Consider the following 24,139-nt stretch of genomic DNA (forward strand, 5'->3'; position numbering starts at 1 on the left):
TTTGACATCTGAAAAAGTTTTGCTTAAAAGCTGTGACAGTTGGAATTTTTGACTGCCTAGTGCATTTCCCCTCTTTGTGACAACACTCCTAATTTCTTTTACAGAAAAGACCTTCTCCATTGTGTGCAGTCTTGACGAAACCATAAATCGAAGTCCTCTTGTCATCCCACCCCATCACACTATTCCCTTTCTCTGTTTCCCTTCTCCTTTCTTCTCGCTCTCTTTGTCTCTCTTTCACCAGGCTAAGAGATAGAATCACAACACAAGCCAGAATAATTTTTTCCCAGTACTTTGTTTATTGAGATTTGTACCTTAAAGGATTGAAAATGTGGGTGGTTAACTCCATGCGGACTCACCCTTCACAGTGCAATCCCTGATGGAGGCTCCGCTCCTGATTGTCCTGGGCTTGCTTCTGGCAGGCCTAGCAGCCCCTGCCCACATCCACCTGAACCAGATCAGTAGCTTTCCCTGGGATAGCTGTGACAAAGGGAAGGATCCTGTGGTGATCAGAAGCCTGTCCCTGGAAGCTGACCAGTTTTTTTCGTTCCTGGGAACGTGATCGTCAGTGCTGAGGGCAAGACCAGCGTCCCCCTCAAATATCCTCTGAAGGTGGAATTAACTGTAGAGAAGGAAGTGCTGGCTTCTGGGTCAAGATCTCATGCATGGAACAGATTGGCAGCTGTGCCTATGAAAACTTCTGTGATATGCTTGATACTTTCATTCCCCCTGGGGAGCCCTGCCCAGAGCCCCTGCATACCTATGGGCTTCTTTGCTACTGTCCCTTCAAAGAAGGCACCTACTCACCATGAGTGAGTTCACTGTGCCTGACCTGGAGCTGCCCAGCTGACTCAGCACCAGAAACTACCGCATTGAGAGCATCCTGAGCAGTGGAGGAAAGCGTCTGAGCTGCATCAAGACTGCTGTCTCTCCCATCCTGGCTAACAAGGTGAAACCGGTGGCCGGCTCCTGTAGTCCCAGCTACTCGGGAGGCTGAGGCAGGAGAATGGCCTGAACCCAGGAGGCGGAGCTTGCAGTGAGCCAAGACTGCGCCACTGCACTCCAGCCTGGGCAACAGAGTGAGACTCCCTCTCAAAAAAAAAAAAAAAAATTGTTATCTCTCTAAAGGGAATATAACATGGCATTAGCCACAGCAGAATGAAGGGATGTGAGGAAGCTTCCTTTTCCTTTGTCTCATGTTTGCCAAGGCCAAATTTTGACTCTCTGCCTCCCTTCAAGCCCCTTTCTGCAATAAGTCAGCTACCCTCACTGAAAACCATTTTGTGCCACTTACATTTTAGGCTGGGACAAGCAGCCCTGACCTAAGGGAGGATGAGTTGGACAGTTTGTTTGTTTGTTTGTTTGTTTGTTTGTTTGTTTGTTTGTTTTTGGAGACAGAGTCTCGCCCTGTCACCCAGGCTGGAGTGCAATGGCACGATCCCAGCCCACGGCAACCTCCACCTCCCAGATTTAAGCGCTTCTCCTGCCTCAGCTTCCTGAGTAGCTGGGACTACAGGTACACACCACCACGCCCAGCTAATTTTTGTATTTTTAGTAGAGACAGGGTTTCCCCATGTTGGTGAGGATGGTCGCGATCTCTTGACATCGTGATCTTTCCGCCTCAGCCTCCCAAAGTGCTGAGATTACTGGCATGAGCCATTGTGCCCAGCAATTATTTTTCTTAAATAGTGTGCAGCCCATAGGGGCCGAGCAGACATGTGAGTGGGGAAAGCCAGCTTGTGGGTGGCCATATTGCAGCCTCTGATCTAAAAGGGTGCATGCCTTCTCCTCTTAAAATAACTCCTGTGGCACCACTTCTCTCTGCACAGGGCCAAATCCATCGTGTCTGATCTTAAGGAGAAGGCTCTTCCAGTTCTAGGAGAGGTATGGGCAGCCTCTCATATGTGAGCTGTGGGGATTAGGAGGCTGCCTGCCCCAGTCTTGGAGCTCTGTAGCGTGAATGAGGCAGATGAGAAAGAGTTGGCCCCACCAACAGCTGCTTTGTGGAGCAGGGGTCCAAGGAAGATAAGGTAGACTCAAGGTCAGGCTGCCTGGATTCGTCCACCACCCTGTTATGCCATGACAACTTCTGAACCACACATCGGACCTGAGTTGTGGGGCTCATTTGAAGCCTGGAATAGCAATAAATATTTTTAACTTGCAAAAAGAAAATAAAAAGGCAGGTGTGGTGGCTTACACGTGTAATCCCAGCACTTTCGGAGGCTGAGGTGAGCAGATCACTTGAGCCCAGGAGTTCGGGACCAGCCTGGCCAACATGGTGAAACCCCCTCTCTACTAAAAATACAAAAATTAGCCAGGCGTGTGCCTGAAGTCCCAGCTACTCGGGGAGGCACCAGAATCACTTGAACCCCAGAGGAGGAGGTTGCAGTGAGCCGAGATCGTGCCACTGTACTCCATCCTGGACAAGAGTGGGACTCTGTCACAGGGAGAAAAAAAGAGAGAGAGAGAGAGTTATTGTTAATTCCTGAGGAATAACTAGATTGATACAAAAACTACTGTTCGTTCTTTTTTTTTTTTTTTCAGACAGGGTCTCACTCTGTCACCCAGGCTGGAGTGCAGTGGTGTGATTACAGCTCAATGCAGCTTCAACCTTCCAGCCTCAAGCTCTCCTCCCACCTCAGCCTCCTGTGTAGCTGGCACAACAGGCACACACCACCAAGTCCAGCTAACTTTTGTATTTTTTGTAGAGACAGGGTTTTGCCATGTTGCCCAGGCTGGATTGTCTTTTATATTTAGTTATGTTTAATTAGATGTGATAAATGCTATAGAGTTCTCATTAAAATGAACTGTAGCAAATTTTTAAGTAAAAAACAATTTGCATAATATATTTTTAAAATAAGCACTCCTAAAATAATACTGTGTATTTTCATCAGTTTGTTTGTATAAATATATATATAAACAGATAAAGACCCCAAGGATATATGCAAACTAAAAATAGTAATTAATTGTGTAGAAGAAAAAATTGGGGGAGTCAAGGGTGACTGTAGCTTAATCTGTCATATATATCATGTGAACTTAAAAACTTAATTTTAAGAAGAAAAAAATTTTAAGTATGTGCAGAGGCACAAAGTCTGATTTTGAACTCCTTTAAAAATATGCAAGTGCAGACATAAAAGCTCCACGGGGTGACGATAAAATGGTAAAGGCTTGTGTGCTATTACCATGAGCGTAGGATGACCAATCATAGTGATTTTCCCAGGATGGCTGGTCATCTTACATAATGGTATCCCTTAGAGTAAAAAACAGTGTTTTTTCTTAAGTTTGGCAGGATAATTGCTGGTGTATGTAGTAAATGAAGTTTTGAGGAACTCAGGCTTTTTTCTAATGCCTGGGGATTGATCATACAACCAGCCTATATAACATTTATTAATTTAACAAACAGTAATTCATCGTTTGTTGTGTGTCATCACTATAATAGTGATATAGGAGATAGAAAGAAATCATTTAGATAGATGATGGATTAGATAGATAGATAGATAGATAGATAGATAGATAGATAGATAGATAGGATGAAGAGACTTCCCAGCAGAAAACTTTCTAACAAAAAGCAGCTCAGAAATTGCTCCCTTTCTAACCTCATGCAGTTCGAAGAAATCACTTCTCTTGTAACAAAGAGCAGCCTGGAAGATCAGGCTGTAAAACACAGATAAGCAGCCTGGACACAGAATGGGAAGCTTCCTGGTTGTCACCAAACTTCACAAACCTACAATGCGCCCCAGTAAAAACAGTGCATCTTAATAAGCACATTCCTTTCCCTTTCTTTAGCCTGAGATAGAGAAGCTGGAAGCATCACGGGGTGGGGGACGCCTGCAGCTGCAAGAAGGTGCCTGGGAACGAGCCTAGAAACTCTCCCTCCCCTTTTAGCACACGCAGACAAGCAGCAGCAGAGCCGCACAAACGAAGAGCCTGCCTGCACAGTCAAAGAATGGGCTGGGACTATTAGAAACTCTGCGCTCCGCAGATGGCACACCTGGTCCTAACCGGTTCTTCAGGTCCTATGGAGAGAAGACACCCGGCCCATCACTAGCCCATTTTTTAAAAACCCTGACATTCTTACTACAACTTGCAATCGGTTTGGACCCCTCTCTGTGACAGAGAGCTGTTCTTTTTTCTCACCTTTTAAACTCCTGCTCCAATCTCATTCTGTATGCGTCTGCATCCTTGATTTCCTTGGCCATGAGATCAAGAACCTTGGTATTTACCCCAGACAATGAGGCTGTTTCTGTAGTTCCTAAAGATCCTATAATAAGGGAGGCACAATCCCTTTATTTATTTTTGTTTGTTTGTTTGAAACGGAGTCTGGTTCTGTCACCAGGCTGAGGTCCAGTAGTGGTGTTCCCAGACCAAACCAAGGGTCGGGTTGCTTATTCTCATGGCCCAATAACAAGATGCAGATGAACTGGGAGAGAAGAGAGTTTTTATTTCTGTAACTGATTACAGGGAGAAGGGCTGGAAATTATCACCAGACCAACTCAAAATTACAAAGTTTTCCAAAGCTTATATACCTTCTAAGCTATATGTGTACGTGTAAGTGTGCATTCACCTAAAGACATAAGCGATTAACTTCTTTTAACCTATAACTAAGATCTGAGTCCTGAAGACCTTCCTCTGGAGCCTCAGTAAATTTACTTAGTCTAAATGGGTCCAGGTGCTGGGGGGATTACTTACTGTTAACTTGTCTCCTGCTAAGTCATGGAGGTTTAGGGAGTTACTTTAGTCCCCAATAAAGCTTGTTTGTGGAGGCCTGGAGAGTTTCTTCAGGCCCACAATAAAACTTGTTTAATCCTGAACAGGTCCTGTTAAGAATTCCTTCATTATCCTGTCATGCTTTAAGGCCTAAGAAAAGCCTAGGCAAAACTCTTGGTGGGCTTTTGTCACATTCCAGACTTTGTACAAGGGCACTAGCTCTTTCAGCTTTCAATATTTAACTTAACCCCTCAGTCAGTGCTGAAACAGCTGTTATGGAGGCCTACATCAGGGGGACCTGGCCTGCCACAGTGTGATTACAGCTCACTGCAGCCTTGTTCTCCTGGGCTTAAGCAATCTTCATGCTCAGCTGAGACTACAGGCACACACCATCATGCGCGTCCATGTGAAGAGACCACCAAACAGGCTTTGTGTGAGCAACAAGGCTGTGTTTATTTCACCTGGGTGCAGGTGGGCTGAGTCCGAAAAGAGAGTCAGCAAAGGGTGGTGGGATTATCGTTAGTTCTTATAGGTTTTGGGATAGGCAGTGGAGTTAGGAGCAATGTTTTGCTGGCAGGGGGTGGATCTCACAAAGTACATTCTCAAGGGTGGGGAGAACTACAAAGAAACTTCTTAAGGATGGGGGAGATTACAAAGAACCTTCTCAAGGGTGGGGGAGAAACAAATCACGATGGTGGAATGTCATCAGTTAAGGCTATTTTCACTCCTTTTGTGGATCTTCAGTTGCTTCAGGCCATCTGGATGTATATGTGCAGGTCACAGGGGATATGATGGCTTAGCTTGGGCTCAGACGTCTGACACACACACACACACACACACACACACACACACACACCACCACCACCTTTTTTTTTTTTTTTTTTTTGGAGAGATGGGGTCTCACTATGATGCCCAGGCTGATCTCAAACTCCCAAGCTCAAGTGATTTTCCTGCTTCAGCCTCCCAAAGCACTGGGATTACAGTTGTGAGCAGCTTCACCAAGCCATGGCACAATCTTTATCCTCACCAAGCCATGGCACAATCTTTATCTTTATCCTCAAATACCTTAGCATCCTAAGAAGAAAACACACAAGTAAGCAGGTAACCCGAAGACAGTATTAAGTGACAGGTAAGTAGAAGGAGCTGAGGGAGCACATGGGTGGACATCTAACAGCCTTAGGAGAGCAGAGAAGCTTTTCTGGAGGAAAAAAGGCAAAAACAAAAATTGTGTGAAGGTCAACCCTACAGACTGCCAGATGTTTCCGCAACATCTCTATGACACCTGTATTAGTCCATTTTCACACTGCTGTAAAGAAATAGTGAGAGTAGGTAATTTATAAAGGAAAGAGGCTTAATTAACTCACAGATCCACATGGATGAGGCAGCCTCAGGACATTTACAAAAAATGGTGGAAGGCAAAGGGTAAGCAAGACAGCAGGAGAGAGAGTGAGAGTACGCACAGGAAATACTGCCACTTTTAAAGCCATCAGGATCTCGTGAGACTCACTCATTGTCCGGAGAATGGCATGGGGGATGTGGCCACCATAATCCAATCACTTCCCATCCTCGACACGTGGGGATTACAGGTCCCTCCCTTGACATGTGGAGATTACAATTCGAGATGAGATTTGGGTGGGGACACAGTCAAACCGCATCAACACCTCTCCCCGCCTGGAGCTTCCACAGTAGCAATTGGTGTTACAATGATCTGTGAGCTCCCCAAATATCTGCTTAGAGTTCTTAGAGGCAGGATCTGCTCCATCTTACTTTGTAACTACTGCAAGGCTGCCATGTGTGAATGAATAAAGAGCTTTTACTAACCAAAAACAAAATGTAAGTGATGGAAAATATTAAATCATCATATGGGCCAGGCACAGTGGCTCACGCCTGTAATCCCAACACTTTGGGGGGCTGAGGTAGGAAGATTGCTTGAGCCCAGGAGTTCAAGACCAGCATGGGCAACATAGTGAGACCCCATTTCTAAAAATCAAAAAAATTAAAAATTAGCTAGGCATGGTGGTGCACACCTGTAGTCTCAGCTACTCAGGAGGCTGAGGCAGGAGGATTGCATGAGCCTGAAAGGGTGAGGCTGCAGTGAGCCATGATTGCACCAGCACACTCCAGCCTGTATGACACAGTGAAACTCTGTCTCAAAATATATCTTTAAAGACTTTTTAAATCATCATGTGTTATGTCTAAGGGCAGGAAGCAATGAATAAATAAATAAATAAATAAAATAAAAATAAATCATCATACGACTGGAAGCATCTTTCTTTCTTAGTAATATATAAGTTAATGGTGGGACCAGGTGCAATGGCTCATGCCTGTAATCCCAGCACTTTGGGAGGCCAAGGCAAGAGGATTGCTCGAACCCATGAGTTCAAGACCACCGTGGGCAACATAGCGAGACCCCCATCTCTATAAAAAAATTAAATTGAAAAAATTTAAAAAGATAATAGTGCATCTTAAATTGGTGGCATCTTAGATTCAATTAAATATGGTATTTTTAAAAGGATCACTGTGGTTGCAGTGTTGAATAAAGCCAGTGAGGGAGGTAAGGAGGAAGGGGGAAAATGAGAAAAGCAGAGAGATGATTCAGGATGCTATTGCAGTAGAGAAATGATGGTGACTGGGATCAAAGTTGTAGCACAGTAGAAGGGAGAGATTGTCTGATTCTGAATGTATTTTTGAAGGGCAGTTGATAATGGACAGCAAGAATTGGGGTGTGAAGGAAAGAGAAGACTCAAGGATTAGTTCAAGATTTTTGACCAGGACAACTGGGAGAAGGGAATTGCCATTTTCTAAACTTTCAAGTTCAGAGCCACAACTTGGCCACTAACAATCTGAGTAACTTTAGAAAAGTCATTACCCTTCTCTGAACCTCAACCTTCACATTTGTACATGAGAGATTTACACCAGATCAGAGGTTCTCAAACTGTGTTCGGTACAGGTGCCTTAAGATGCTTCTCAGGAGATAGGAGAAAATTCAGCCAAACTGGATCACAGGCTGTGTATAGTAGAGTCCATGTAAAGTTGTGTTTAAAAACAGGAATTAAAAGTATTTGAAATAACTCTATGCCAGGTGCAGTGTCATGCACCTGTCCCAGCTACTCAGGAGGCTGAGGTAGGAGGATCACTTGAGCTCAGGAATTTGAAACCAGCCTAGACAACATAACAAAACTCTGTCTCTATAAAAAATAAAATAATTAATTAAAAACATATAGCTACCATAATCTGTTAATGAAAATGCACTATAAAAGATGTAAAGTGTAACTACAATAGCATAAAATGGGATAAGGGAGAAGTAAAAGTATACAGCTTTTGTATGTGCTTGAAGTTAAGCCGTTATTAACATAAATTAGAATGTTATAACTATAAGATACTTTATGCAAGCCTCATAGTAACTACAAAGAAAAAATCTCTAGTAGATACACAAAAGATAAAGAAAAAGAAATCAAAGCATACCACTACAAAAATTCAACAAATCACAAAGGAACCCAGCAAGATTAGAAGAAAGGAACTATAAAACAGTCAGTAAACAATTAACAAAATGGCAATCACAATTTCTTACCTGTCAACAATTACTTTAAATGTAAATGGATTGCTGGGTGCGATGGCTCACGCCTGTAATCCCAGCACTTTGGGATGCCAAGTCAGGTGGATCACCTGAGGTTGGGAGTTCGAGACCAGCCTGACCAACATGGAGAAACCCCGTCTCTACTAAAAATACAAAATTAGCCAGGCATGGAGGCACATACCTGTAATCCCAGTTACTTGGGAGGCTGAGGCAAGAGAATTGCTTGCACCCAGGAGGCAGAGGTTGTGGTGAGCCGAGATCATGCCATTGCGCTCCAGCCTGGGCAATGAGAGTGAAACTCTGTCTCAAAAAAAAAAAAAGTAAATGCATTAAATTTTCCAATCAAAAGACAGAGAATGCCTAAATATGTTTAAAAAAAGAAAAAAAAAGGTTTAACCATATGCTGCCTATATAATTCAATCATAAAGACACATTTAGACTAAAAGCGAAGAGATGGAAACTGATATTTCATGTAAATGGAAACCAAAAGAGAGGAGGAGTGGCAATATTTATAACAGACAAAATAGACCTTAAGTAAAAAACTGTAAAAACTAGATTAAAATTGTCATTATATAGTGATAAAGGGGTCAAGTTATCAAAAGGATATGATAATTTTATTTCAGACATTTAGGGAGAAGGATATAACAACTGTAAATATATACACACCCAACACTGGAGCTCCTAAATACATGAAGCAAATATTAACAGATCCAAAGAGAAAGATATATTGCAATACAATAATAGTAGGAGACTTTCATACCCTATTTTCGATAATGAATAGATCATCCAGACAAAAAATCAATAAGGAAACATTGGATTTGAACTGCACATTAGACCATGGGTGTCCAATCTTTTGGCTTCCCTGAGCAACATTGGAAGAAGAAGAATTGTCTTGAGCTACATATAAAATATACTAACAATAGCTGATAAGCTAAAAGAAAAAAAGAATCTCATAATGTTTTAAGAAAGTTTATGAATTTGTGTTGGGTCACATTCAAAGCTATCCTGGGCTGCACATAGCCCACAGGCCATGGGTTGGACAAGCTTGCTTTAGATCAAATGGACCTGAATGATGTACATACGACAATACATCCAACACCAGAAAAATACACATTCCTCTCAAGTATACACACAGAACCTACTCCAGAATAGATATGTTAGGCCACAAAAGAAGTCTTTAAAAATGTAGTCCAGGGGCAGTGGCTCATGCCTGTAATTCCAGCACTCTAGGAGGCTGAGGCAGACGGATCACTTGAGGTTAGAAGTTTGAGACCAATCTGGCCAACATGGTGAAACCCTGTCTCTACTAAAAATAAAAATAAAAAAATTTTAAAAAGGCCAGGCGTGGTGGCAGGTGCCTGTAATCTCAGCTACTCAGGAGGCTGAGGAACAAGAATTGCTTGAACCTGGGAGGTGGAGAGTGCAGTGAGCCAAGATCATGCCACCGCACTCCAGCCTGGATGACAGAGGGAGACTCTGTCTCGGAAAAAAAAAAAAAAAAAATCAGGAAAAAAACCTAAGAGGGTGCAGTGAGAAAGAAAATGGCAGATAGGAGACAGGACTAATGTGCAGCTCCCACTTGGATGAACAGAACAGCTTGTAGAGACTCATATCATGAAATTTTTCTCCAAGAACCACTGCAGGAACATATCAGGAAAACTGAAAGAATTCACAGACCCTCTGAAAGAAGCAGTTTGTTGTTGCAAACTCTATGAGACAGTAGAAAAACTGTGAGTTCCCAACGTGTGAGGGGGGGAAAGCCTGCCTCCAAACACACATCCCCACTGGGGAACCTGAAAATCCAGATCACAGGAGAAGAATTTAACTTTACCTAGAGCTGAAACAGATTTAGGGAGCTGAGCAAAATATAAAAAGTAGAAAAAGCATCGGGAAAAGCCTTGTAGGCACTCCCAGTCCCCAGTTTGAACTCAAGGAAACCATCCCTAACTTTATCCCATAGGGGTCCTTGGGGAAGGCAGCCAGAGGAATTAGGGAAGGGTCAAAGGGTGAAAGAAGCTTCTAACTGAACTTTGTAATAATTTTGACCAAGCACGAATTTTTCTGAGCAGAATTCAGGGTGTGAAGAGGAAGTGCAGATACGAGCTCAGAAGCTACAGCTAAAGGTTTAGGCAGACAGGTAGGGGCAACACCTGAAAGTCCTGCTAGCCTTCTCAGCAGGGAAGCTTACAGCCTGGGGCAAGAGCTCAGCCCTGCATGCCAGCTGCCTGAATATAAACTTGGTGCTGTTGGCAGGGCACAGCAGGAATGAGACTGGCCTTGCTGGCTGCATGGAAGCTGGAGGAGGCCAATCACTGCTGGCTTTCTCCCATTTCCCTGGCAACCAGGATGACACAGCAGAGGCAGCCATAATCCTCCTGGGAACATAATTCCATTGGCCTGAGAACCACACCCCCCATACCGGACAGTGGCCTCAGCAAGCCCCAAAGGAGAGTCGGAGCTCAGATTCATCTAACCCTGCCCCCATCTGATAGTTTTGCTCTACGTGTCCTGATGGTTGAAGACAAAAGACATAAAGTCTTGGGAGCTCTATGGCCCTGCCCATCACCTGAGAAGCCTGAATATTTATCCTGACCAACATAGGGCAAGCTTACATCCCTCTTCTACCACAGCTAGTGCTCTCTTGAAAGTGCCACTTCCTAGCTGGAGGTCACCCAACTCAAGCCATTATAGCAACTCATAAGAAAACAACCCTGCTCCAAAGAAGGAGAAAACAACAGCTAATTCCACTGCCTACAACATGGCTAACCAGAGGTTCCTGAATCTGTCCACATGACGGCTTCACTGCTTGGATTACCAGCATTCAAGTAAAACAGCGCACTAAACAAAACTACAACCAACGATTCCTGCAGAGTCCACTTCACTCCCCTGCCACCTTCACTGGAGCAGGTGCTGGTATCCACAGCTGGGAGACCTAAAGACAGATCACATCACAGGACTCTTTGCAGACAATCCCCAATACTAGCCCAGCGCCCAGTAGCTCTGCTGGGTAGCAGTAACAATCACTGCAGTCCAAATCTCAGGAAGCCCCCACCCCAGGGGAAGGGAGAGAACACCACATCAGGGGATCACCTGGTGGAACAAAAGAACCTAAACAGCAGCCCTTGAGTTCCAGATCCTTCCCCTGAAATAATCTACCCACATGAGAAGGAACAAGAAAAGTAATTCTGGTAATATGAAAAAACAAGGTTCTTCAACACCCCTAAAAAGTCACACTAGCTCTCTAGCAATGGAACAGAACCAGGAAGAAACCTCTGAATTACCAGAAAAAGAATTCAGAAGGTTGATTATTAAGCTACTCAAGGAGGTACCAGAGAAAGTGTAGGATCCAGCCCTACTGGGCCTGTGGATTTTTCTCCTCGTGTGCGGAGATGAGAGATCATAGAAATAAAGACACAAGACAAAGAGATAGAAGAAAAGACAGCTGGGCCGGGGAACTGCTACCACCTAGACTGAGAGACCGGTAGTGGTCCTGAATGCCTGGCTGCACTGCTATTTATTGGATACAAGGCAGGGGGCAGGGTAAGGAGTGTGAGCCATCTCCAGTGATAGGGAAGGTCATGCGAGTCACGTGTCCACCGGACAGAGGGCCCTTCCCTGTTTAGAAGCCGAGGCAGAGAGAGAGGGGACAGCTTACATCATTATTTCTTCTATGCATTTCAAAGACTTTCACTAATTCTAAAGTACTAAAGTCTTTCACTAATTCTGCTACTGCTATGTAGAAGGCAGAGCCAGGTGTACAAGACGGAACATGAAAATGGACCAGGAGCATGAGGGCTGAAGCACAGCATCACAGGGAGAAGGTTAGGCCTCTGGATGACTGCAGGCAAGCCTAACTAATGTCAGGCCTTCCACAAGAGGTGGTGGAGCAGTCTTCTTTAACTCCCCCCAGGGGAAAGGGAGATTCCCTTTCCCGGTCTGCTAAGTAACGGGTGCCTTCCCAGGCACTGGCACTACCACTAGACCAAGGTCTGCTAAGTAACAGGTGCCCTCCCAGGCACTGGCATTACCGCTAGACCAAGGAGCCCTCTAGTGGCCCTGTCCAGGCATGACAGAGGACTCACACTCTTGTCTTCCGGTCACTTCTCACCACCATGTCCCTTCAGCTCCTATCTCTGTATGGCCTGGTTTTTCCTAGGTTATAATTGTAGAACAAAAAGAGTAATGCTACAAACTAATGATTAATAATATTCGTATATAATCATATATATAATCTATTTCTGGTATAACTATTCTTCTTCTATATATTTTCTTTATTACACTGGAACAGCTTGTGCCCTCGGTCTCTTGCCTTGGCACCTGGGTGGCTTGCCGCCCACAGAAAGGTGAAAACCAACTTAAAGAAATTTTAAAAACAGTACAGGTATGGATTAAAAAGTCTCCAGAAAAATAGATATCATAAAAAAAACAAACAAACACAACTTCTGGAAATGAAAGACACACTTCGAGAAATACAAAATACACTGGAAAGTTTCAATAATAGACTAGAACAAGTAGAAAAAAGAACTTCAGAGCTCAAAGACAAGGCTTTCAAATTAACCCAATGAGACAAAGACAAAGAAAAAATGAATTTTTAAAAAATGAACAAAGCTTCCAAGAAATTTGGGATTATGTTAAATGACCAAACATAAGAATAATTGGTGTTCCTGAGGAAGAAGAGAAATCTAAAAGTTTGGAAGACATATTTGAGAGAATAATAATTTTTAAAAAGCTTCCCTGGCCTTGCTAGAGATCTAGACATTCAAATACAAGAAACTCAAAGAGCAATTGGGAAAGTCATCACAAAAAGATCATCACCTAGGCACATAATCACCAGGTTATCTAAAGTCAAGACAAATGAAATAATCTTAAGAGTTGTGAGGCGAAAGCATCAGGTAAAACATAAAGGGGAACCTATTGAATTAACAGCAGATTTATCAGTAGAAACCCTATAAGCCAGAGGGACCGGATCCAGTCTGGAGTGCAGTGGCACAATCTTGGCTCACTGTAACCTCCTCCTTCCAGGTTCAAGCGATTCTCCTGCCTCAGCCTCCCAAGTAGCTGGGACTACAGGCATGCACCACCACGCCCAGCTAATTTTTGTATTTTTGGTAGAGATGGGGTTTCACCATATTGGCCAGGATGGTCTTGATCTCTTGACCTCGAGTTCCACCCTGCTCGGCCTCCCAAAGTGCTGGGATTACAGGCATGAGCCACCACATCCTGCCTGAGGTCATATCTTTAGCCTCTTTAAACAAAATAATTATCAGCCAAGAACTTTGTATCCAGCAAAACTAAGCTTGATAAACGAAAGAGAGATAAACTCTTTTTCTGACAAATGCTGAGAGAATTCTCCACTACCAAGCCAGCACTATAAGAAATGCTAAAAGGAGTTCTAAATCTTGAAACAAAACCGAAAAATATACCAAAATAGATCTTCTTCAAAGCATAAATATCATAGGGCCTATAAAACAATAACACAGTGAAAACAAAACAAGGTATTCAGGTAACAACTAGCATGATGAATAGAACAATACCTCACATCTCAATAGAAATGTTGAATGTAAATGGCCTAAATGTTTCACTTAAAAGCAAAATGGATAAAAATCCACCAACCAAGTATCAGCTGTCTTCAAATGACTCGCCTAACACACAAGGGCTCACACTGACTTAAGGTAAAGGGGTGGAAAAAGATATTCCATGCTAATGGAAACCAAAATCGAGCCGGAGTTGCTATTCTTATATCAGACAAAACAGACTTTAAAGTAATGATAGTTTAAAAAGGACAAAGAGAACATTATATAATAATAATAGGATTAGTCCAACAGGAAAATATGACAATCCTAAATATATATACATCTAACACTGGAGCTCCCAAATTTATAAAACAATTACTACTGGCTAGGTGTGGTGGCTCACACCTGTAATCCCAGTGCTTTGGGAGGCCAAGACAGGCAGATCACTTGAGGCCAGGAGTTGGAGATCAGCCTGACCAACATGGTGAAACCCTCTCTCTACTAAAAATAGAAAAATTATCTGGGTGTGGTGGTGCATGCCTATAATCCCAGCTACATGAGAGGTGAAGGTTGTATTGAGGCAAGATGGCACTACTGCACTCCAGCCTGGGTGACAGAATTAGACTGTCTCAAATAATAATAATAATAATAATAATTACTACTAGACCAAAGAAATGATATAGATGGCAACACAATAATAGTGGGGGACTTCAATACACTACTGACAGCACTAGACAGAAAGTCAACAAGGCAAAGTCAACAAAGAAACAATGAACTTAAACTATGCCTTAGAGCAAATCCACTTAACAGATATTTACAGAGCATTCTACCCAACAACTCAGAATTTACATTCTATTCTTCAGCACATGGAACATTCTTCAAGATAGACAATATGATAGGCCACAAAACAAGTCTCAATAAATTTAACAAAATTGAAATTATATCAATACTCTCTCAGAACAAAGTGAAATAAAATTGGATATTAACTCCAAAAGGAACACTCAAAACTATACAAATACATGTAAATTAAATAATCTGCTCCTGAAAGATCCTTGGGTCAACAATGGAATCAAAATGGAAATTAAAAAATTATTTGAACTGGGCCAGGCATAGTGGCTCACGTCCGTAATCCCAGAACTTTGGGAGGCTGAAGTGGGTGTATCACCTGAGGTTGGGAACTTGAGACTAGCCTGAGCAACATGGAGAAACCCTGTCTCTATTAAAAATACAAAATTAGCCAGGTGTGGTGGTGCATACCTGTAATCCCAGTTACTCAGGAGGCTGAGACAGGAGAATCGCTTGAACCTGGTGATTTGTTTTTTCTAAGACCAGCCCAGAGCGGGCGCAAAAGAACCAGTGACCAGGCAAGGGTAGGAGCAAAACTGCAAGTTTATTTTTGGTAACCTAAGGTGTAGGGGAGAAGTCTGTCGGCCTCTGGCAAAGGAGGCCGGCAGAGTCCCCCCGTGGGGCTCTCGGACGGACTTCCCACAGTCCTGATATCCCGACAGCAGTGGGACAGTGAGAAGGCCGCGTGGCTCACTGGCCGAGAGTGGCTTTTCTAGGAGTGGGAGGGCAATAGGCGGGGCACGGGCATGTCAGGGGGCGTTCCGCAGGTGCGACCAGGTAAATCTTGGTCTCTTCGGATTGACGTCACCTGGCGCATGCCCAGTTGGTCTGCACCTTCCCAGGTCGCTGGCTGCATTTTGGCGCGCGCGGGAAGAGTTGGGAGGGGGGGATGAAGAACCCGGAAGTGCACCATCTTGCCTCCCTTCCTCCAAACACCTGGGAGGTGGAGGTTGCGGTGAGCTGAGATTGTACCATTGAACTCCAGCCTGGACGACAGAGCGAAACTCCATCTCAAAAAAAATTATTTGAACTGAATGATAATAGTGACAAAACCTATCATAACCTCAGGAATACAGCAAGAGTAATGCTATGAGGAAAGTTTATAGCATTAAATGCCTACCTCAAAAAGTCTGAAAGAGCACAAAGAGACAATTAAAGGCCACACCTCAAGGAACTAGAGCAACAAGAACAATCCAAACCCAAATCCAGTAGAAGAAAAGAAATAACAAAGATCAGAGCAGAGCTAAATACAACTGAAACAAACAAACAGAAAACAAGAGATAAATGAAACAGAAAGCTGGTTCTTCGAAAAGATGAAATTTATAGCCCATTAGAGAGATTACTCAAGAAAAGAAGAGAGAAGATTCAAATAAGCTCAATTAGAAACAAAATGGGATATATTACAAATGATATAGCAGAAATACAAAAGATCATTCAAGGCTACTATGAACACCTTTATGCTCACAAACTAGAAAACCTAGAGGAGATGGAGAAATTCCTGGAAATATACAACCCTCCTAGATTAAACTAGGAAGAAATAGAAACTCCGACCAGACCAATTACAAGCAGCAAGACTGAAATGGTAATTTAAAAATTGCCAACAAAATAAAAATGTCCAGGACCAGATGGATTTACAGCTGAATTCTATCAGACATTCAAAAATAATTGGTACCCATCCTACTGAAACTACTCTAAGAGATAGAGAAAGAAGGAATCCTCCCTAAATCATTTCTATAAAGCCATTATAACCAGCTGAGCATGGCGGCTCATACCTGTAATCTAAGCACTTTGGGAGGCTAAGGGAGCGGATCACAAGGTCAGGAGATCAAGAGCACTCTAGCCAACATGGAGAAACTCCGTCTCTACTAAAAAATACAAAAATTAGCCAGGTGTGGTGGCTCATGCCTGTAATCCTAGCTACTTGGGAGACTGAGGCAGGAGAATCGCTTGAACCAGGGAGTTGGAGGTTGCAGTGAGCCAAGATCGCTCCACTGCCCTCCAGCCTGGTGACAGAGTGAGACCTCATCTAAAAAAAAAAAAAAAAAAAAAGTCAGTAAACCCTAATACCAAAATTAGGAAAGGACAAAAGAAAAAAGAAAACTACAGACCAATATCCCGGATGAACATAGATGCAAAAATCCCCAACAAAATACTAGCTAACTGAATCCAACAATATGTCAAAAAGATAATGTACCATGATTAAGTGAGTTTCATACCAGGGATTCAGGGATGGTTTAAATACAGAAGTGAATGTAATACACCACACAAACAGAATTAAAACAAAAATCATATGATCATTTAAATAGACACAGAAAAGCATTTTATAAAACCCAGCATTCCTTTATGATTAAAACCCTCAGCAAAATTGACATAGAAGGGATACATTAAGGTAATAAAAGCCATCTATGACAAACCCACAGCCAACACTGTACTGAATGGGAAAAAGTTGAAAGCATTTTCGCTGATAACTGTTACAAGATAAGGATGTTCATTTTCACCACTTCTATTCAACATAGTACTAGAAGACCTATCCAGAGGAATCAGACAAGAGAAAGAAATGAAGGGCATCCAAATCAGTAAAGAAGAAGTCGAACTGTCACTGTTTGAAAAATATGTCAAATATGATCATATTCCTAGAAAACCCTAAAGACTCATCCAAAAAGCACCTAGATCAGATAAATGAATTCGGTAAAGTTTTAAGATACAAAATCAATGTACACAAATTGCAGCACTGCTATACACCAATAGTAACCAAGCTGAGAATCAAATCAAGGACTCAACCCCTTTTACAATAGCTGCAAAAAATAATAATAATAAAATACTTAGAAATATACCTGATCAAGGAGGTGAAAGACCTCTACAAGAAAAACTGTAAAACACTGCTGAAAGAAATCATAGATGACACAAACAAATGGAAACACATCCCATGCTCATAGATGGGTAGAATCAATATTGTGAAAACGAAAATATTGCTAAAAGCAATCTACAAATTCAATGCAATTTCCATCAAAATACCATCATTATTCTTCACATAACTAGAAAAAAAATCCTAAAATTCATAAGGAACCAAAAAAGAGCCAGCATAGACAAAGCAAAACTAAGCAAAAAGAATAAATCTGGAAGCATTTCAAACTGTGCTACAAAACATAGTTAACAAAACAGCATGGTACTGGCATAAAAACAGGAAAATAGACAAATGGAACAGAATAGAGAACCCAGAAATAAAGCTAAATACTTACAGCCAACTGATCTTCAACAAAGCAAACAAAAACATATGTGGAGAAAGGACACCCTATTCAACAAATGGTGCTGGGATAATTGGTAAGCCACATATAGAAGAATGAAACTGGATCTTCATCTCTCACTTTATACAAAACTCAACTCAAGATGGATCAAAGACCTAAATCTAAAACATGAAACCATAAAAATTCTAGAAGACAACATTGGAAAAACCCTTCTAGACATTGGCCTAGGCAGAGTTCATGACCAAGAACCCAAACGCAAATGCAACAAAAACAAAGATAAATAGCTGGGACTTGTTTAAACTAAAAAGCTTCTACACAGCAAAAGAAATAACAAGCAGAGTAAACAGAAAGCTCATAGAGTGCGAGAAAATATTTACAAACTATGCATCCAACAAAGGACTAATATTCAGAATTTACAAGGAACTCAAGCAAATCAGCAAGAAAACAACAAACAATCCCATCAAAAAGTAGGCTAAGGGTTGGGATCAATGGCCCATGTCTGTAATCCCAGCACTTTGGGAGGCCAAGGTGGGTGGATCGCTTAAGCCCAAGAGTTTGAGACAAGCCTAGGCAACATAGCAAAACCCTGTCCCTACAAAAAATATAAAAATTAGCAAGGTGTGGTGGCTTGTGGGTGTAGTCCCAGTTACTTGGGAGGCTGAGATAGGAGGATCCCTTGAACCCAGGAGGTGGAGGTTGCAGTAAGCTGAGATGACACCACTGCACTCCAGTCTGAGCAACAGAGAGAGATCCTGTCTCAAATAAATAAATAAATAAATAAAATTAAAAATGGAAAAGAAAAAAAAAATGGGTAAGGACATGGACAATCTTTTTTTTTTTTTTTTTTTTTTTTTTTTTTTTTTTTTTTTTTTTTTTGTGAGATGGATTCTCACTCTGTTGCCCAGGCTGGAGTGCATTGGCACAATTTTGGCTCTCTGCAACCTACACCTCCTGGGTTCAAGTGATTCTCCTGCCTCAGCCTCCAGAGTAGCTGGGATTACAGGTGTGTGCCACCATGCCCAGGTAATTTTTGTTTGTAATTTTAGTAGAGATGGGGTTTCACCATTTTAGCCAGGATGGTCTCAAACTCCTGACGTCATAATCCACCCGCCCCAGCCTCCCAAAGTGCTGGGATTACCGGTGTGAGCCACTGTGCCTGGCTGAAGACAATTCTTAAAAGAAGATATACATATGGCCAACAAACATATTTTAAAAAATGCTCAACATCACTAATTATCAGAGAAATGTGAATCTAAAACCATAATGTGGTACCACCTTACTCCTGTAAGAATAGCCATAATTTAAAATTAAAAAAAAAAAAAACTGATATTGGCATGGATGTGGTTGAAAGGGAACACTTTTACACAGCTGGTAGGAATGTAAACTAGTACAACCACTATGGAAAACAGTATGGAGCCTCCTTAAAGAACTGAAATTAGAACTACCATTTGATCCAGCAATCCTACTGCTGAGTATCTACTCAGAGGAAAAGAAGTCATTATATGAAAAAGACACTTGCACATGCATGTTTATAGCAGTGCAATTCAAAATTGCAAAAATATGGAACCAGCCTAAATACCCAATCCACCAACAGTGGGTAAAGAAAATATGGTATATATACACCATGGCATACTACTCAGCTATAAAAACGAATGAAATAATGGCATTCGCAGCAACCTGGATGAAGTTGGAGACCATTAATATAAGTGAAGTAACTCAGGAACGGGAAACCTAATATCATATGTTCTCACTTATGATTGGGAGCTAAGCTGTGAGGACACGAAGGCAGAAGAATGACATAATAGACTCTGGGGACTTGGGGAGAAGGGTGGGAGAAGGGTGAGGAATAAAAGAATACACATTGGTTACAGTCTACACTGCTCAGGTGATGGGTGCACCAAAATCTCAGAAATCACCAATAAAGAACTTATCCATGTAATTTAAAAAAAGAAGAAAGAAAGAAAAGAAAACATTGAACTTGGAGTACACTGTAGATCAAATGGACCGAAAAGACATATACAAATACTCCATCCAACAGTAACAGAACATATATTCTTCTCAAGTGCACACAAAACATTCTTCAGAATAATTCACATATTAGAAGGAGATTGGCTTTAATAACCCAGAGAGCAAATGGAAAATAGCAGCAGGAGGGGGGAGGGGTAGTGGTAGCAGGGGTGATAGATGTGATGTTGGACTATAGAAGGGAAAGAAAGAGAAAAAAGTTGACGATTTTGAATAAATTGCATGAATACCCTGCTTTTAGTGATTAAAAGAACACTTATTTTTGGCCAGGTGTGATGGTTCACACCTAGCACTTTGGGAGGACAAGGCAGGTGGATGGTTTGAGCTTAGGAGTTCAAGACCAGCCTGAGCAACATGGTGAAACCCATCTCTACCAGAAATACAAAAATTAACTGGGCATGGTGGCATGCCTCTGTGATCCCAGCTACTTGGGAGGCTGAGGCAGGAGGACTGCTTGAGCTCAGGAGCAGAGGTTGCAGTGAGCCAAAATTGAGCCACTGTACTCCTGTCTGTGTAACAGAGTGAGACTCCATCTCAAAAAAAAAAAAGAAGAAGAAGAAGAAGAACACGTGTTTTTGTAAAAAAAAAAGAAAAGAAATAAACCAGGGAGAGGGATACAGTGCTGGGAGAACTAGGTGCAATTTAAAATCTTGTACATATCTCCCTAAGGTTATTATATGCAAATATAATAATATATAATATAACATATTGGACTTTATATTCACTCTAATATTACAGACAATACATCACCTGTTATATTTATTATATTAACACTGTGCAATATAGTATGTAGAATATAATGTGTTGTATGATAACATGTAGATAACTATAACATATAGTTATATTGTATAATAATTTATATATGATAATTATTTAAAAAGAGGACTAGGCTGGGTGCGGTGGCTCACACCTGTAATCCCAGCACTTTGGGAGGCCGAGACGGGCAGATCACGAGGTCAGGAGATCGAGACCGTCCTGGCTAACACGGTGAAACTCCGTCTCTACTAAAATTACAAAAAATTGCCGGGCGTGATGGCGGGCACCTGTAGTCCCAGCTACTCAGGAGGCTGAGGCAGGAGAATGGTGTGAACCCGGGAGGCAGAGCTTACAGTGAGCCAAGATCACACCACGGCACTCCAGCCTGGGCAACAGAGCAAGACTCCATCTCAAAAAAACTAAAAATAAAAATAAAATTAAGAGGACTAAAACTATATTAAGTATCTTTTCCAACCACAATGATATAAAATTAGAAATCAACAACAGGAGGAATTTTGGAAAATTCAAAAATATGTGGAAATTAAACAACATGCTCCTGGACAAACAATGGGTCAAAAAAGAAATCAAAAGGGAAATTTTAAAATAATTTAAGGCAAACAAAAATGGAAAAACAACATACCAAAATGTATGGGATAACAGCAAAAGCAACCGTAAGAAGAAAATTTATAGCAATAAATGTCTACATTGAAAAAGAAGGATCTAAAAGAAAAAGAAAACAACCTAACATTACACCCCAAGGAACTAGAAAAAGAAGAACAAATTAAGCCCAAAGTTAGTAGAAGGAAGTGTTACTGGTGGGTCTTTGCTCTTAGAGCTCCCAACATGGTGGCGGGCCACTCCCAAGATGGTGGCAAGCCTTCTGTTCTCTGACCTGGGGTTCTTGGCCTCACAGATTCCAAGGAATGGAACCTTGGGCCATGCAGTAAGTGTTATAGCTCTATTAGAAGTCATGGGTCACGGAAGAGAACCATGGAACCCAGCAACTAGTGTTCAGCTCGATTAGGATGAACTTGGGCACTTAGCCATGCAGGAATAATGGCAAGCCTCTAATCCAATCAAGAGCGGCAATAGGTGCCTCACTGGATCAGAAGCACAGCGGATACCCTGCCAGATCCTGAGGGGTGGAAGTCAATGGTGGGTCTGTGATGGCAGAGTTCAGCAGTGGTGGACGGCAAGTGAAAGCTCAGCTAGAGCCAGAACAAACACGGACAAGAAAAGCGTGCAGTTGCAAGATTTAATAGAGTGAAAACAGAGCTCCTATACAACAGGAGGGGACCCAAAGGGGGTTGCCCAATCTAGCTCAAATGCCTGGGATTATATCCCAATCATTGTCCCTCCCCCTGTGCTCTCAGGCGATAGATGATTGACTATTGCTTTACCTCCTGCTTTTAGCCTAATTGCTATTTTAGTGAGCTGAGTTACAAGCCCAGTGTTTAAAGGTGGCTGTGGTCACCTTCCCCAGCTAGGCTTAGGAATTCTTAGTTGACCTAGGAAATCCAGCTAGTCCTGTCTCTCAGAAGGGAATAAGATTCGGGCAAAAATAAATGAAATAGAGACTAGAAAAATAATAGAATCAAGAAAACGGAGTTGATTTTGTTAAAAGACAAACAAAATCAACAAACCTTTAGCAAGACTAAAAAAAAGATTCAAATCAAATCAGAAATGAAAGATGAGACATTAGAACTGATACTGTCGAGACACAATGGATTAAGAGACTAATACGAACAATTATATGCCAATAAATTGGATAACCTAGAGGAAATGGATAAAGTCCTAGAAACGTACAACTTCCCCAGATTGAATTACGAAGAAATAGGAAATCTGAATAGATCAATGAGTAAAGAGGGTGAATCAGTGATAAAGTCTCCCACCAAAGAAAAGCCTAGGACCTGTTAGCTTCACTGCTGAATTCTACCAGACATTTAAAGAACTAATGCCAATCCTTCTCAATCTCTTCCAAAAACCCGAAGAGAAAGGAAGACTTCCAAATACATTTTCCAAGGCCAGCATTACCCTGATACCAAAGCCAAAGTAAGAAACTACATTAAAAAAAATGACAGGTGCGGTTCCAAGATGGCCGAATAGGAACAGCTCAGTCTACAGCTCCCAGTGTGAGCAAAGCAAAAGAAGGGTGATTTCTGCATTTCCAACTGAGGTACCAGGTTCATCTCACTGGGGCTTGTCAGACAGTGGGTGCAGGACAGTGGGTGCAGTGCACGGAGCAAGAGCCAAAGCAGGGCAAGGTATTGCCTCACCCAGGAAGTACAAGGGGTCAGGTAATTCCCTTTCCTAGCCAAGCAAAGCAGTGACAGATGACACCCAGAAAACTGGGTCATTCCCACCCTAATACTGCGCTTTTCCAATGGTCTTAGAAAACAGCACACCAGGAGATTATATCCCACACCCAGCTCAGAGGGTTCCACGCCCACGGAGCCTCACTCATTGCTAGCACAGCTGTCTGAGATTGAACTGCAAGGTGGCAGCTAGGCTGGGGGAGGGGTGCCTGCCATTGCTGAGGCTTGAGTAGGTAAACAAAGCAACCAGGAAGCTAGAACTGGCTGAAGCCCACCACAGCTCAAGGAGGCCTGCCTGCTTCTTTGCAATGGGTTTGAACGTCTTCCTTTAGCTCGGAGAAGTTTGTTATTACCGATTATCTGAAGCCTTCTCTCAACTCGTCAAAGTCATTCTCTGTCCAGCTTTGTTCCATTGCTGGTGAGGAGCTGCATTCCTTTGGAGGAGAAGAGGCGCTCTGATTTTTAGAATTTTCAGCTTTTCTGCTCTGGTTTCTCCCCATCTTTGTGATTTTATTTACCTTTGGTCTTTGAAGACGGTGATGTACAGATGGGGTTTTGGTGTGGATGTCCTTTCTGGTTGTTAGTTTTCCTTCTAACAGTCAGGACCCTTAGCTGCAGGTCTGTTGGAGTTTGCTGGAGGTCCACACCAGACCCTGTTTGCCAGGGTATCACCAGTGGAGGCTGCAGAACAGTAAATATTGCAGAACAGCAAATGTTGCTGCCTGATCCTTCCTCTGGAAGTTTCGTCTCAGAGAGGCACCCAGCTGTATGAGGTGTCAGTCGGCCCCTCTAGGATGTGTCTCCCTTTTAGGCTACTTGGGGATCAGGGACCCACTTGAGGAGGCAGTCTGTCCATTCTCAGATCTCAAACTCCATGCTGGGAGAACCACTACTCATTTCAAAGCTGTCAGACAGGGACGCTTAAGTCTGCTGAAGTTTCTGCTGTCTTTTGTTCAGCTATGCTCTGCCCCCAGAGGTGGAGTCTACAGAGGCAAGCAGGCCTCCTTGAGCTGCAGTGGGCTCCACCCAGTTCGAGCTTCCCAGTGACTTTGTTTACCTACTCAAGCCTCAGCAGTGGTGGACACCCCCTCCCCCAGCCTCACTGCCGCCTTGCAGTTCGATCTCAGACTGCTGTGCTAGCAGTGAGTGAGGCTCCGT

General features: G+C 42.5%; 1 pseudogene; it reads left to right on the top strand.

The window, feature by feature from the left end:
- The first annotated feature begins 361 nt into the window (after positions 1–361).
- Positions 362–1,847, top strand: LOC111539253 (annotated as a pseudogene).
- The last annotated feature ends 22,292 nt before the right edge of the window (positions 1,848–24,139 follow it).

The sequence above is a fragment of the Piliocolobus tephrosceles genome, chromosome 1 (genome assembly GCF_002776525.5).
Source record: "Piliocolobus tephrosceles isolate RC106 chromosome 1, ASM277652v3, whole genome shotgun sequence".
In the NCBI taxonomy this organism is placed as follows: domain Eukaryota; kingdom Metazoa; phylum Chordata; class Mammalia; order Primates; family Cercopithecidae; genus Piliocolobus; species Piliocolobus tephrosceles.